The following is a 12773-nucleotide window of genomic DNA, read 5'->3' as shown; positions in this document are numbered from 1 at the left end:
GAGTGCAATGGCGTGATCTCGGCTCACTGCAACCTTCACCTCCAGGGTTCAAGCAATTCTCATGCCTCAGCCTTTCGAGTAGCTAGGCCCACAGGTGCGCGCCACCATGACTGGCTAATTTTTATATTTTTAGTAGAGATGGGGTTTCTCCATGTTGGCCGGGCTGGTCTCGAACTCCTGACCTCAAGTGATCCGCCTGCCTTAGCATCCCAAAGTGCTGGGATTACTGGGGTTACAGGTGTGAGCCACTGCGACTGGCCTGATTCTTTTTTTTTTTTTTTTTTTTTTTGAGACGGAGTCTCACTCTATCACCCAGGCTAGAGTGGAATGGCGTGATCTTGGCTCACTGCAGCCTCTGCTGCCCGGGTTCAAGCAATTCTTCTGCCTCAGCCTCCCGAGTAGCTGGCATTACAGGCACCTGCCACCGAGCCCGGCTAATTCTAGTATTTTTAGTACAGACGGGGTTTCACCATGTTGGCCAGTCTGGTCTTGAACTCCTGACATTATGATCCACCTGCCTCGGCCTCTCAAAGTGCTGGGATTACAGGAGTGAGCCACCGCTTCCGGCATCCGGCCTGATTCTTAATGTTGTTATTAATGCCTTCTCTTTTTCTCTTCATGACTTTTGCAAGAGAATTATCTCTTTTATTAGACTTCCAACAATTCTTTCTTTGTAATATATGCATTTAAAACAATAAACTTACCTAAAAGTAGCAACTTAGCTGCAAAAAGCTTTGAGATGTTTTTGTTACTCAATTTTAGATATTCCATAATTTTTAGATTTCTTCTTGTATATTTTTACGGTTGTGGAAGTTTTTAAAATCTGCATGAAAAATAACTTCTACATTGATTACACTGTGTGCACAGTATAAAGTGTTAAGTTATATCAGTTCCATGCAATTTACTAAGATATTTTCTGTAGTGAAAATCACAATTTCAATATTGGATGCCACCCATTTTGCTTTGACACACACTGTTTCTTTAGCGCTGGTCAGCGGATACTGAAATGATCTTCTGTGACTGTGCAAGGTATGAAATGTTTCATGAACCCGCTGGTCATCCTTGCACAGGAGCCAGGGTAACCATCTCTGTTTCGTTCCAATTTTAGAATACAAGCTGCAAAAGCAAGCACTGAGATTCTTTATGGCCTAACAATTGGTCAGTTTTTATAAATGTTCTATATGTGTTTTATGTGCTTGGAAAGGACACACAATATGCAGTAAGTACATGGGGTGGCAGAGCGAGGGGTTTGAGACGGACTCTTACTCTGTTGCCCCCAGGCTGGAGTGCAGTGGCGCCATCTCGGCTCACTGCAACCTCTGCCTCCTGGGTTCAAGCAATTTTCCTGCCTCAGCCTCCTGAGTAGATGGGACTACAGGCACATGCCACCATGCATGGCTAATTTTTTTTGTATTTTTAGTAGAGATGGGGTTTCACCGTGTTAACCAGGTTGGTCTCCATCTTTTGACCTCGTGATCCTCCCCTCTTGGCCTCCCAAAGTGCTGGGATTACAGGTGTGAGCCACCGAGCCTGGCTTTTTTTTTTTTTTTTTTTTTTTTTGAGACAGCGTCTCTCTCTGTCACCCAGGCTGCAGTGCAATGGCATGATCTCGGCTCACTGCAACCTCTGCCTCCTGGGTTCAAGCAATTCTCCTGCCTCAGCCTCCCAAGTAGCTGGGATTACAGGCATGGGCCACCATAGCAGGCTAATTTTTGTATTTTTAGCACAGATGGGGTTTCGCCATGTTGGCCAGGCTGGTCTCCAACCCCTGACCTCAAGTGATCCACCTGCCTCGGCCTCCCACAGTGCTGGGATTATAGGTGTGAGCCACCACGCCCGGCCTCTACCTCTTACTTTGAATCAGGAGATCCTGGACTTACATCCTAATTGGGCTTTAGATGTCCAACCCTGCCTGGGACTGGGGGATACTTCTAACCTGAGAGGGAACTTATTTGGCCACAAATCTGAGGTGTGTTCTCCAATTCACTTGATCACAACTAAACCTCATGTTGATATTGCCATCTTCCTGACTCTTTGCCTCCTTTGGGATGGAACTTGGAAGAGAAGTTTCACACACTTATTACAAGAAGTTGGAAGTCCTCAACACTTAATGTAAGAAAGGTAATAAAATTCACGTGTGCTGGGAGGTGCCACTCACACAGGCCTACTTTGTACTTCTGCATCAGCCGCGCCTTCATTCCTGGCACCCCCACCCTCCAGAGTCTACGCTGACGTCAGCCAGTAAGGCTTCCCCCATCCCCCCTCCCCGCTCAAGTCTCCCCGGTCCACACCTTCTTCACGGGGCCTGGATTTGGAGCTTAGCTAGTGGAGACTACACATTCTTTTCCAGCATACGTAGAATGTTTCTAAAAATTGACTCTATTTTTAGGCTGTAAAGAAATCTCAGTAAATTTCATGGAATTGATATCATACATACCATATTCTCTAAACATTATGTAATTAACTCAGAAGGTTTTTTTTTCTTTTAACAGAGCTTTAGAAAAAAAGACCACAATTCTAATAATATACAAGATAAAATAGAAATAAAAATAGAAATGATTCCTTTGCATCTACTTTCTTGCCATTGTTCTAAGTTTCTGGGAGGCAGGAGAGTGGAGAAGATGATGTGCTGAGGTCGTATCTAGTGCTTAAAATGTTTGACTTTTGGTCAGGCGCAGTGGCTCATGCCTGTAATCCCAACACTTTGGGAGGCTAAGGTGGGAGGATCGCTTGAAGCCAGGAGTTTGAGACCAGCCTGGGCAACGTTGCCAGACCTCATCTCTACAAAAAATACAAAAATTAGCTGGGCATGATGGCACCTGCCTGTAGTCTCAGCTACTCAGGAGGTCAAGGCAGGAGGATTGCTTGAGTCCAGGAGGTCAAGGCTGCAGTGAGTCATGATCGCACCACTGTGCTCCAACCTGGGCAACAGAGTGAGCAACAGAGTGGGACCCTGTCTCAAAAAAAAAAAAAAAAAAAGGCTTGACTCTCTCATTTAAATCCTTAAATCATTCACTTGGAGGATCTGTTCTTTGGCGATGCTGAGAGCTGTCCCCTCCCGCATGTGTCTCCCCACGTTTCTCCTGCCGTCTCAGCAGAGCCCTCCTCCCACGTCGCCCCATTACCACAGCCCACGCAGGGCCGTCAGCTTTGTCAACTTTCGTCTGGCTAATTTCACTGGAGGCGCCTCTTTATTTGGAATTTTTATAAACTTGTTTTGTTCATAGCTTCCGACTCACCATGTATTCCATCCTCCCCCACAGGCCAAATGGAAATGGAGCCTTTTATGAAGTTTCCCTCTTTTTAAGCTGGAAAGTTGGCAGCGACGTCGTTTCGAAGTGAGTCGGAAAGTCTGGGTTGGGCTGGCAACATCACCCCTAAGATGAGGGCCGTTTACAAGTTTGTTTATAAAAAGTGGGGGAGCTGGAGCTGTGTTTTCTTGGCGCTGTGCTGGAATTCTGACCACTCGAAGATGAGATCTCATTCTAGGAGTGCTTGCTAGTGCCTCCTTCAGGGACCAACCCTGTCAAGTGGGAAGGCATGAAGTTCGAGAAGTCAGCATTCCCAGAGGCAGGTCAGCTTGCTTTCATTCTGTCGTACTCGGTTTCCTTACTTTCCTCCTAACACGTTACCTCTGAAGCAAATGTTCCCGAGCACTGTCCCCTTCTAGAAAGACCTTGTATGAGAACCTTATCTTTGCACAGAGTGTGGAGACCGCCATTAGGGCAGACGGGATGGATTTGACCAACCCAGGTCACAAACCAGTGATGATGGAGAGGAGAATTCCACGAGTTAGCCAGGGCGCAGCGGGACAGAGGGAACCTGGCTCCTTACTTACAACAGCTTCTTGGAGCAAGGAATCTTGGACAAAAAAATAAAAGCATTAGATCGGTTCAAGGCTATTTGTTCAACTCCACATCTAACTCTGCTCTGGGTCCCAGAGACACCAACGTACACAAGATTCACTCCTTATGTCCCAGGAGCCCATGGTCTACCCAGGAAGGCAGAGAAAGAAGACCTGTTCTGTGAGGCTGAATAACTGAGCTGTGGGTAGGAACCTGAAGAGAGCAGAGCCAGGGCAGACCCCAAGGAGGGGAACTGAGCGGAGCCTGGCAAGATGAACCCCAGCTTGCCCTCCTCCATTGAGTGTGGTGAGGAGGCCCACAAAGGGCCTAGAAATGTTCATCATGGAGCTTGGGAGAGAGGGAGAGAGGGGCCGCTCAAACTGTATGTTGGTATCACCATTATAATTGCCTACACTTTACAAAAAGGCAAAACTGTACAAAACTGTCACTTTCTGAAAAGGTGACAGAATTCAGAGGTGGAGACTCCACCCAAGTACCGTCAGGCACAGCTGCTGCTGGGAAGCCTCTCCAAAATAAGTTGAAGGCCACAGGCCTTGGATGCTGGGCAGATAGCAGAGACTGCTGGGCACCCCGGTGCCACAGAGTGCAAGAAGGTTCTCCCCCCACAGCCCCTTCCACGAACACCCTGGCACCTGCCCTGCATGGTCCTGCTTCTAGGAACTTTCTTTTTTTTTTTTTTTTTTTTAGACAGAGTCCTACTCTTGTTGCCCAGGCTGGAGTGCAGTGGCACTGTCTTGGCTCACTGCAACCTCTGCTTCCTGGGTTCAAGCGATTCTCCTGCCTCAGTCTCCCAAGTAGCTGGGATTACAGGTGCCCGCCATCAAGCCCATGTGTCTCTGTGTTGTCATTTAATGTCAGTGCAAGGACTCTGATCAGCTATATTGAAATAATATATTACATATAATAATATTGAAATAGTTATCATGGGAATGTAGAAAATCACTTGTTTTCTTAATCAAAGGTTTAAAGTGCTTTTGGAATTATTTTAATAAGTATTCTTTTTACCCATTTCAGAGTCTTATAGAGAACAAATCTACAGCAGCCCTGGGGCTCCTCAGGGAGAACAGCGATGGGTATTTTGGGAGGGGCCTCATGGTGGCCCCACAGGCTGAGGAGCGAGCTGTCTGATTAGTGCATTTGGAGAAGGGGTGGGCATTCTCAGCTGAGAGCCTCTTGCTTTTGGGGAGTGTTTTGACGAATAGTGGCCAATTATTCACACCATGATAAAAAAATATCAGTCATGATAGATAGCAAGCTCTTCTCGTGTTCACGACTCGGAGTGAGGTAGCATTCTGATTCTCTTCCCTTTGTTACCAGAAAAGGGTTCCAATCCAGACCCCAAGAGAAGGTTCTTGGATATCACACAAAAAAGAATTCGGGGTGAGTCCATACGGTAAAGTGAAATCAAGTTTATTAGGAAAGTAAAGGGATAAAGAATGGCTGCTCGTGGACTGCTCAGCTACTTGTACTTACTGTTACTTCTTGGTTATGTTCCAAACAAGGGGTGGGTTATTCATGAGTTTTCCAGGAAAGAGGTGGACATTTCCTGGGACTAAGGGTTCCTCCCCTTTTTAGACCATGAAGGGTAACTTCCTAACATTGCCATGGCATTTGTAAACTGTCATGGCGCTGGCGGGAGGGTCTCTTAGCATGCTAATGCACAGAAATTAATATATAATGAGCCGTGAGGATGACCAGAAATCACTTTCGTCACCATCTTGGTTTTGGTGGGATTCGGCCAGCTTCTTTACAACATGCTATTTTATCAGGAAGGTCTTTGTGACCTGTATCTTGTGCCAACCTCCTATCTCATCCTGTAACTAAGGATGCCTTAACCTCCTGGGAATGCAGCCCAGTAGGTCTCAGCCTTATTTTACCCAGCTCCTGTTCAAGATGGAGTTGCTCTAGTTCGAATGCCTCTGACACCTTGAATTCCTTTTTGGGTCTGAAATGGACACTGTGAGCTGGCCAAAGAGGGGAACTGGGTACCTACTTACTGACTGAGTTTCAAAGGAGAGCTCTTAACTTCATGAGAAATGCATCCTAATCTCCCACATTAATGAGATGCTTCCAAGAATGATTATACTCCTTGATTATTGATTAATAGATTGACACAGCCCAGAATGAGGTCTCTAGGGACACAGTGCAGGGCTCAGATATCTAAGGTCCCGTAACCCCTCTGAGAATGTAGTATCACAGAAGTGTGTTCTGTTAATCAGGGTGGGCCAAGGGCACAAGTAATCCCCAAAGCTCAGGGGGAAACACAAAAAGTGGCTCCCTTGAGTCCAGAGGTCAGGTGGCTCTCCTCCTGCAGCAACTCAGGAATCCAGTATGCTTCCCTCTCACAGATCTGCCATCTGGAAGTTATTTGCTAACAGCCCCTGATGAAAGAGCAAAAGTGTGAAGAGCTCACACCTGCTCTAACACGCTGAACTGATAGCAACCATCACTTCCACTCACATCCATATTGGCAAGAACTCAGTCACCTGATCTCACCCTAGCAAGGGCTACTGGGAAATGGAGTCTTTCTGTGCACCCAGGAAGAAGAAATGGCGTAGTGAATGGGAAACAATCCCCAGGCCCTGTGTAAGTAGAAAGCAATTGTCTTCATTGTGTTTAATTGTACTAAGGCCTATCAGGAGATTCACAAAGCTTCATAAAACCAACTTTTCTTTTTTTTTTTTTTTGGAGACAGGGTTGTACTCTGTCACCCAAGCTGGAGTGCAGTGGTGCAATCATGGATCACTGCAGCCTTAACCTCCCAGGCTCAGGTGATCCTCCCACCTCAGCCTCCCAGTAGCTGGGACTACTATGGGTGTGCACCACGGTGCCTGGCTAATTTTTGTATTTTTTGTAGTGATAGGGGTCTCACTATGTTTCCCAGGCTGGCCTTGAACTCCTGGGCTCACACAATCTACCAGCCTCAGCCTCCCAAAGTGCTGGGATTACAGGTGTGGGCCACTGCACCTAGCCTCAACCCTCTTTGTGTAAGACAAATAACTTTGCTCCAGATGAATCCTTAGTGGACAAAAATTTCCCACTTGTCAGTTCTCTGCTTATATAGTTGCTTATTTCTAAGTCTGACTCAAGCAAGAGGTTTGGCCCCCCACTAGTAGAAACTAATGGGAGTGTTGTCACTGGAATATCTGCACGTGAAAATGTGTTGGTGGTAAAGGGATGGGAAACGTGTGTTGCCAAGGAGTTCCCAGCACCTGAAAGAAGCAGAAAGTGTGCGGCAATTAATTGTCCTATAAAGGTTGGAAATTGTATAAAGCATAAAAATTAAAGTTTAAAAAATTTTAGTAATTATTTCAAATACCTGAACAAGTCCCCAGAATAAAAACTTATTGTTGTCTTAAGAAACACCCTTGCAGTAGCAGCATTTGTTCCTTGGAGAGATTCAACCTGGTCCCAGAGAGTGGCCTGCTTCTCTGTGCTGTGATGCCAACCAGAGATGAAGCTATGGAGAACAAATGATAAAAACTGGTGCCGGCGCGGTGGCTCACGCCTGCAATCCCAGCACTTTGGGAGGCTGAGGTGGGTGGATCGCCTGAGGTCAGGAGTTTAAGACCAGCTTGGCCAACATAGTGAAACCCCGTCTCTACTAAAAATACAAAAATTAGCCGGGTGTGGTGGCAGGCACCTGTAATCCTAGCTACTTGGGAAGCTGAGGCAGGAGAATCGCTTGAACCTGGAAGGCAGAGGTTTTAGTGAGCCGAGGTTGTGCCACTGTACTCCAGCCTGGAAAACAAGATAGAGACTCCGTCTCAAAACAAAAACAAAAACAAAACTGGGTTGGCATGATAAACAGAGCCCACACAGGCCTTCAAGAGGGGCCTGAGTGTAAGATGAATATATTCTTTTAAAATGATTCAGGAGGAAGAGTGTGAGAATAGTATCTTTTGGTCTGCCCAATCATTTGAATTACGTTACAGAGTTGGCACATTTTTGAGGCCAAGAGCTCACTGTTTTATCTCCAAGCATAGTTTATAGAGGAAATGAGTGGTGGCAAATGTAACAAGAGATTTGCATAAACCACTACACAGATTATTGTTTAGCTACATATATATATATATATATATATATATATTTTTTTTTTTTTTTTTTTTTGAGATAGAATCTTGCTCTGTTGCCCAGGCTGGAGTGCAGTGGCATGATCTCAGCTCACTGCAACCGCCATCTCCTGGGTTCAAGCTATTTTCCTGCCTCAGCCTCCAGAGTAGCTGGGATTACAGGTGCCCGCAACCACACCCGGCTGATTTTTGTATTTTTAGTAGAAACGGGGTTTCACCATGTTGGCTAGGCTGGTCTCGAACTCCTGACTTCAGGTGATCTGCCTGCCTCGGCCTCCCAAAGTGTTGGGATTACAGGTGTGAGCCACCACACCCAGCCAGTAAAATATTTGTATAGTGTATAAAGAACTAGGAGCTGCGGTACTTACATAGGAGAGAATGAAAGTTGGAGATAAAATGTGGTCACACTAAAATGGGTGGATGTTAATCCTGAGGTCAGAATGCAGAAGTCAATTCATTGGGATAGTAAACTTGGTCCTAGTAATTATGCATTTAGAGACCCATCCAGTTTTAGGAGAAAAATACAGCTGCAGGTATGGTGCCCTGCACTCTTCCAAGAAGTGCCACTGCCCTTTGGGGAGTGTTCAGGGCAGTGTTGCGCAGAGGAGGCATTCCTTGCCAGCACCCCATGGTAAAAATGCACAGGGCTTATTGAAATAAATTTTTTTTTTTTTTGAGATGGAGTCTCGCTTTTGTTGCCCAGGCTGGAGTACAGTGGCACAACCTTGGCTCACTGAAACCTCCACCTCCCGGGTTCAAGCGATTCTCCTGCCTCAGCCTCCCAAGAAGTTGGGACTACAGGCGTGAGCCACCACACCCAGCTAATTTTTGTATTTTTAGTAGAGACAGGGTTTCACTACATTGGCCAAAGTCGTCTCAAACTCCTGACATCAAGTGATCTGCCCACCTCTGCCTCCGAAAGTGCTGGGATTATAAGCGTGAGCCACTTGCACCTGGCCTGAAAGAAACTTTTAAGCAGAGAAATGTTGGAAACACACACAATCCTCTGAGCTCTGCTTATCCCCTGGAGAGGTGAGTTTAGGGCAGATGTAGTGGGTTTGGGAGCCTCGGAGGGCGAGACCTGTCCTACCCACGCCCAGATATTCCTAGGAAAGGGAGCAGTCTGTGATGCAGGACCTTCCTGGTTAAGTAAATGGCCTTGTTTTATTTCTTCTTTCTAAGACAATTAGGACATTATGCCAAGTGATTGAAATTTATTTGCATAGGAACATTATATTACTTGTGAATACCACTAGGAGAATGAAGGGGCAGTGGGGCTGTTTGGGTTGAGAAACTGAGACTCTTTTGTGTGATGGAACAAATACACTGTTCTGGAAGAAGAAGGAAACTCAGATCTTTTGCTGGCCCTAATGTTGAGCAGCTGAGTGACCTTGGGCAAGTTACTTCATCTCTCCAGGCCTCCGTCTCCTTGTTTTTGGAGTGTTGAGGTTACATTATTACATCACTTTGTAGAGCCTTCTCATTTGGGACTTTGCAATCCATGAGGGAAACTGTCTGCAAGCCCCAAAGCCCTTAATCTTGATTGAAATATGGTCAAAAATAGATCTGGAAGTAATTTTAAAAAGCAATTTAAAATGTTAAATATGATGTCTTAGACTTCCTGAAAAATATGACCAGCAACTTTATGTTCTCAACTTTTTACCAAACTCTTTGAACACTATTTGTTTTTACAAGAGAGAAGTCTTATAATAAATGTGCAGAGCATCTGAAGACTAATCACATCTCTAGAATTACCTGGAGATGACAATTGCAATTGTTTTGGTAACAAAGAATCCTCTCTGCTCTTCTGCCCTAAATGATAACTCCACCTCAGTTCCTCATGGTGTTTAACAAAAGTCCTTACCACTTTCAAAGGCCTCTCTCACCAGCCCTAGCATTTTCTCTGTCTGAAAAGAAGCCAGCAAATTGTTTTACAAACTCCTGCAATGGTACTTCTTAGAGAAAGCAACATGAAGCAGCCCAGTCTCACTTGGTGAAACTTGCAGCATGGAAGATCCTGGCCAGTGGGAGACATGTAACTTGTCACAAGTTGGGCAGGAGTTATCAATATCCTGTAGCTGGGTGGGAGTCATTTTATCCTGTAGCTGGGCGGGATTAATCAATATCCTGTAGCTGGGTGGGATTAATCGATATCCTGTAGCTGGGCGGGATTCATCAATATCCTGTAGCTGGATGGGATTCATCAATAACCTATAGCTGAGTGGGATTCATCAATATCCTGTAGCTGGGCGGGATTCATCAATATCCTGTAGCTGGGTGGGATTCATCAATAACCTATAGCTGGGTGGGATTCACCAATATCCTGTAGCTGGGTGGGATTAATCAATATCCTGTAGCTGGGTGGGATTCATCAATATCCTGTAGCTGGCCGGGATTCATCAATAACCTATAGCTGGCTGGGATTCGTCAATATCCTATAGCTGGCTGGGATTCATCAATATCCTGTAGCTGGGTGGGATTCATCAATATCCTGTAGCTGGGCAGGATTAATCAATATCCTGTAGCCGGGCGGGATTCATCAATATCCTGTGGCTGGGTGGGATTCATCAGTAACGTATAGCTGGGTGGGATTCATCAATATCTTGTAGCTGGGAGGGATTCATCAATAACCTATAGCTGAGTGGGATTCATCAATATCCTTTAGCTGGGCGGGATTCATCAATATCCTGTAGCTGGGTGGGATTCATCAATATCCTGTAGCTGGGTGGGATTCATTAATATCCTGTAGCTGGGGGGATTCATCAATATCCAAAGCTGGGTAGGATTTATCAATATCCTGTAGCTGGCTGGGATTCGTCAATATTTTATAGCTGCTTGGGATTCATCAATATCTTATACCTGGGATTCATCAATACCCTGTAGCTAGGGGGATTCATCAATATCCTGTAGCTGGCCAGAGGAAAACCTCAAGGTTTTTGAGTTGGCTGCTTCCAAAATGTAGGCCCTCGAGTAAAGAACCTAATTTTATATGAAAGAGACAACTGCTGCTGACCAGGTGGCTGCTGAATAGATGTGTCTGATCCATGCAGCTTAGTTGAAAAACAAGTTAAATGAAGTAAAAAAAAATCTCTTTGGGAGAGAGAACAACGTAGGCTGTGTCGGGGTCCTAAGCGGAATTTCACTCAGCAGGAGCAACTGTTTCATCAGAGAAAGGATTATGGAGCTCTTGAGAGAGGTTTCCAAGAAACAGAAAAATAGTCCCAATTCAAGTTCGGTAAAGAATGAGGTGTCTGTCTGTTGGCCGCTGAAATACCGAGCCCGAGTGAAGCCGAAAAGTGAGGGAGGAGATGAATGCGCTGCAAGAGGCGGATTCACGGGAGGAGAAAATAAAGCAGTGTCATTAACACCAAAGGGCGTAGGGACAGAAGGAACATCACGGTGGGAGGGCAGAGTGGAGATTTGTGGAGGTGGGGGGGTCCCCAGCTCGCCCTTGTTGGTCAAGTTTAAATGAAGGCAAAGTTCTTTCCATTCAAACTCTTGAGTGTGGATACAACGCCACAGTGAGCAACGCCGGGAGTTCTGACTTCTGTTCCGTTTAAGTTCAAAAAGAACCTAAATGACGTTGTTGGGAAACTCAGGAGTCAGGAAACAATGCTTTAAAATGCACGGAAGTAGAAATAAGAGCCTAGAGTCACCCAGACATCTTTCATTTCTACAGCCCAGAAATCTCTCCTTTCTACAGCCCTATAAATTATTGAGGGAGCCCCTTCTTGGACAACAAAAACGAGGTAATAGGATCCTTTCAAGCTCATAATTACCTCAGACATCCTTCTTTAGTCAGGAGAAGACTTGGGATTCGGTTCTCCATCACAACTCCGTGTTTGAAAACATTCCAGTAATTTGCGAATGCAATAATCTAGGAGATTTTCATGCTGTGCTTCACCACTCATTACATAGAAGATTCATTACATAGAATATTGAGCTCTTGTGTTGAATATTTTATTTTAAAGGACTGTGCTTTTTTTCGTTTTGCTGTTTCACTTTTTTTTTTATTCTGAAAGTAGCACATGCCCATTGCAAAACAACCACCCCCCAAGAAAAGCAACGAAGCGCCCAATTTAAAAGGTTATTGTCACCTGTCCCACGCCAATATACTATCAGGGTTCAGTGTGGACCATTCCAGACCATTTCTTTGCATATATAGACCCATAAACATGGAGCTCTTTTTGCCCTAAGCTTTGAGATACAAAGTTAAAACCAACATTTATGCATGCCTTTGTGTTGAGCCATATTTGATAACTAAGTCCTTGTTTGACCCATGATCTAAACTGGAAAGCTTTCCCTCAGGGAAAACCACCCCACTGAATGCCACATGCGGGAATCAGAGCTCTGTTTTCACCTCCTTCCAATCCCACAGCTGTTGAAATGATCATACTTGGAATCCTATCATCAGTCATGGAAGGGAACAGAGATGGTGTTGGGCTCAGGAAACCCCGATACCCTGAAATACGGCACATGGGCATGCGGAATGCTTTGATTTAAAGAAAAAGGGGAAAGCCTCAGAAATAAGCCTCAGAGGCTGGGCGCCGTGGCTCACACCTGTAATCCCAGCACTTTGAGAGGCCGAGGCGGGGGGATCACCTGAGGTCAGGAGTTTGTGACCAGCCTGGCCAACATAGTGAAACCCCGTCTCTACTAACAATACAAAAAATTAGCCAGGCATGGTGGCGCGAGCCTGTAGTTGCAGATACTCGGGAGGCTGAGGCACGAGAATCACTTGATCCTGAGAGGCAGAGATTGCAGTGAGCCAAGATCGCGCCACTGCACTCCAGCCTAGGCGACAGAGCAAGATTGTTTCAAACAAACAAACAAA

The 12773-nt window shown here is 45.5% G+C and overlaps 1 non-coding gene across 1 annotated transcript; it reads right to left on the bottom strand.

Annotated features, from left to right (window-relative positions):
• Positions 1–1025: 1025 nt before the first annotated feature.
• LOC112438367 (U6 spliceosomal RNA) lies at positions 1026–1128 on the bottom strand. The gene has a single exon (XR_003026805.1). It is a non-coding gene; the product is annotated as a U6 spliceosomal RNA (small nuclear RNA).
• Between the last annotated feature and the right edge of the window lie 11645 nt (positions 1129–12773).

Source organism: Pan paniscus, chromosome 1 (genome assembly GCF_029289425.2).
Source record: "Pan paniscus chromosome 1, NHGRI_mPanPan1-v2.0_pri, whole genome shotgun sequence".
In the NCBI taxonomy this organism is placed as follows: domain Eukaryota; kingdom Metazoa; phylum Chordata; class Mammalia; order Primates; family Hominidae; genus Pan; species Pan paniscus.
This window is presented reverse-complemented; position numbering and strand designations above follow the sequence as displayed.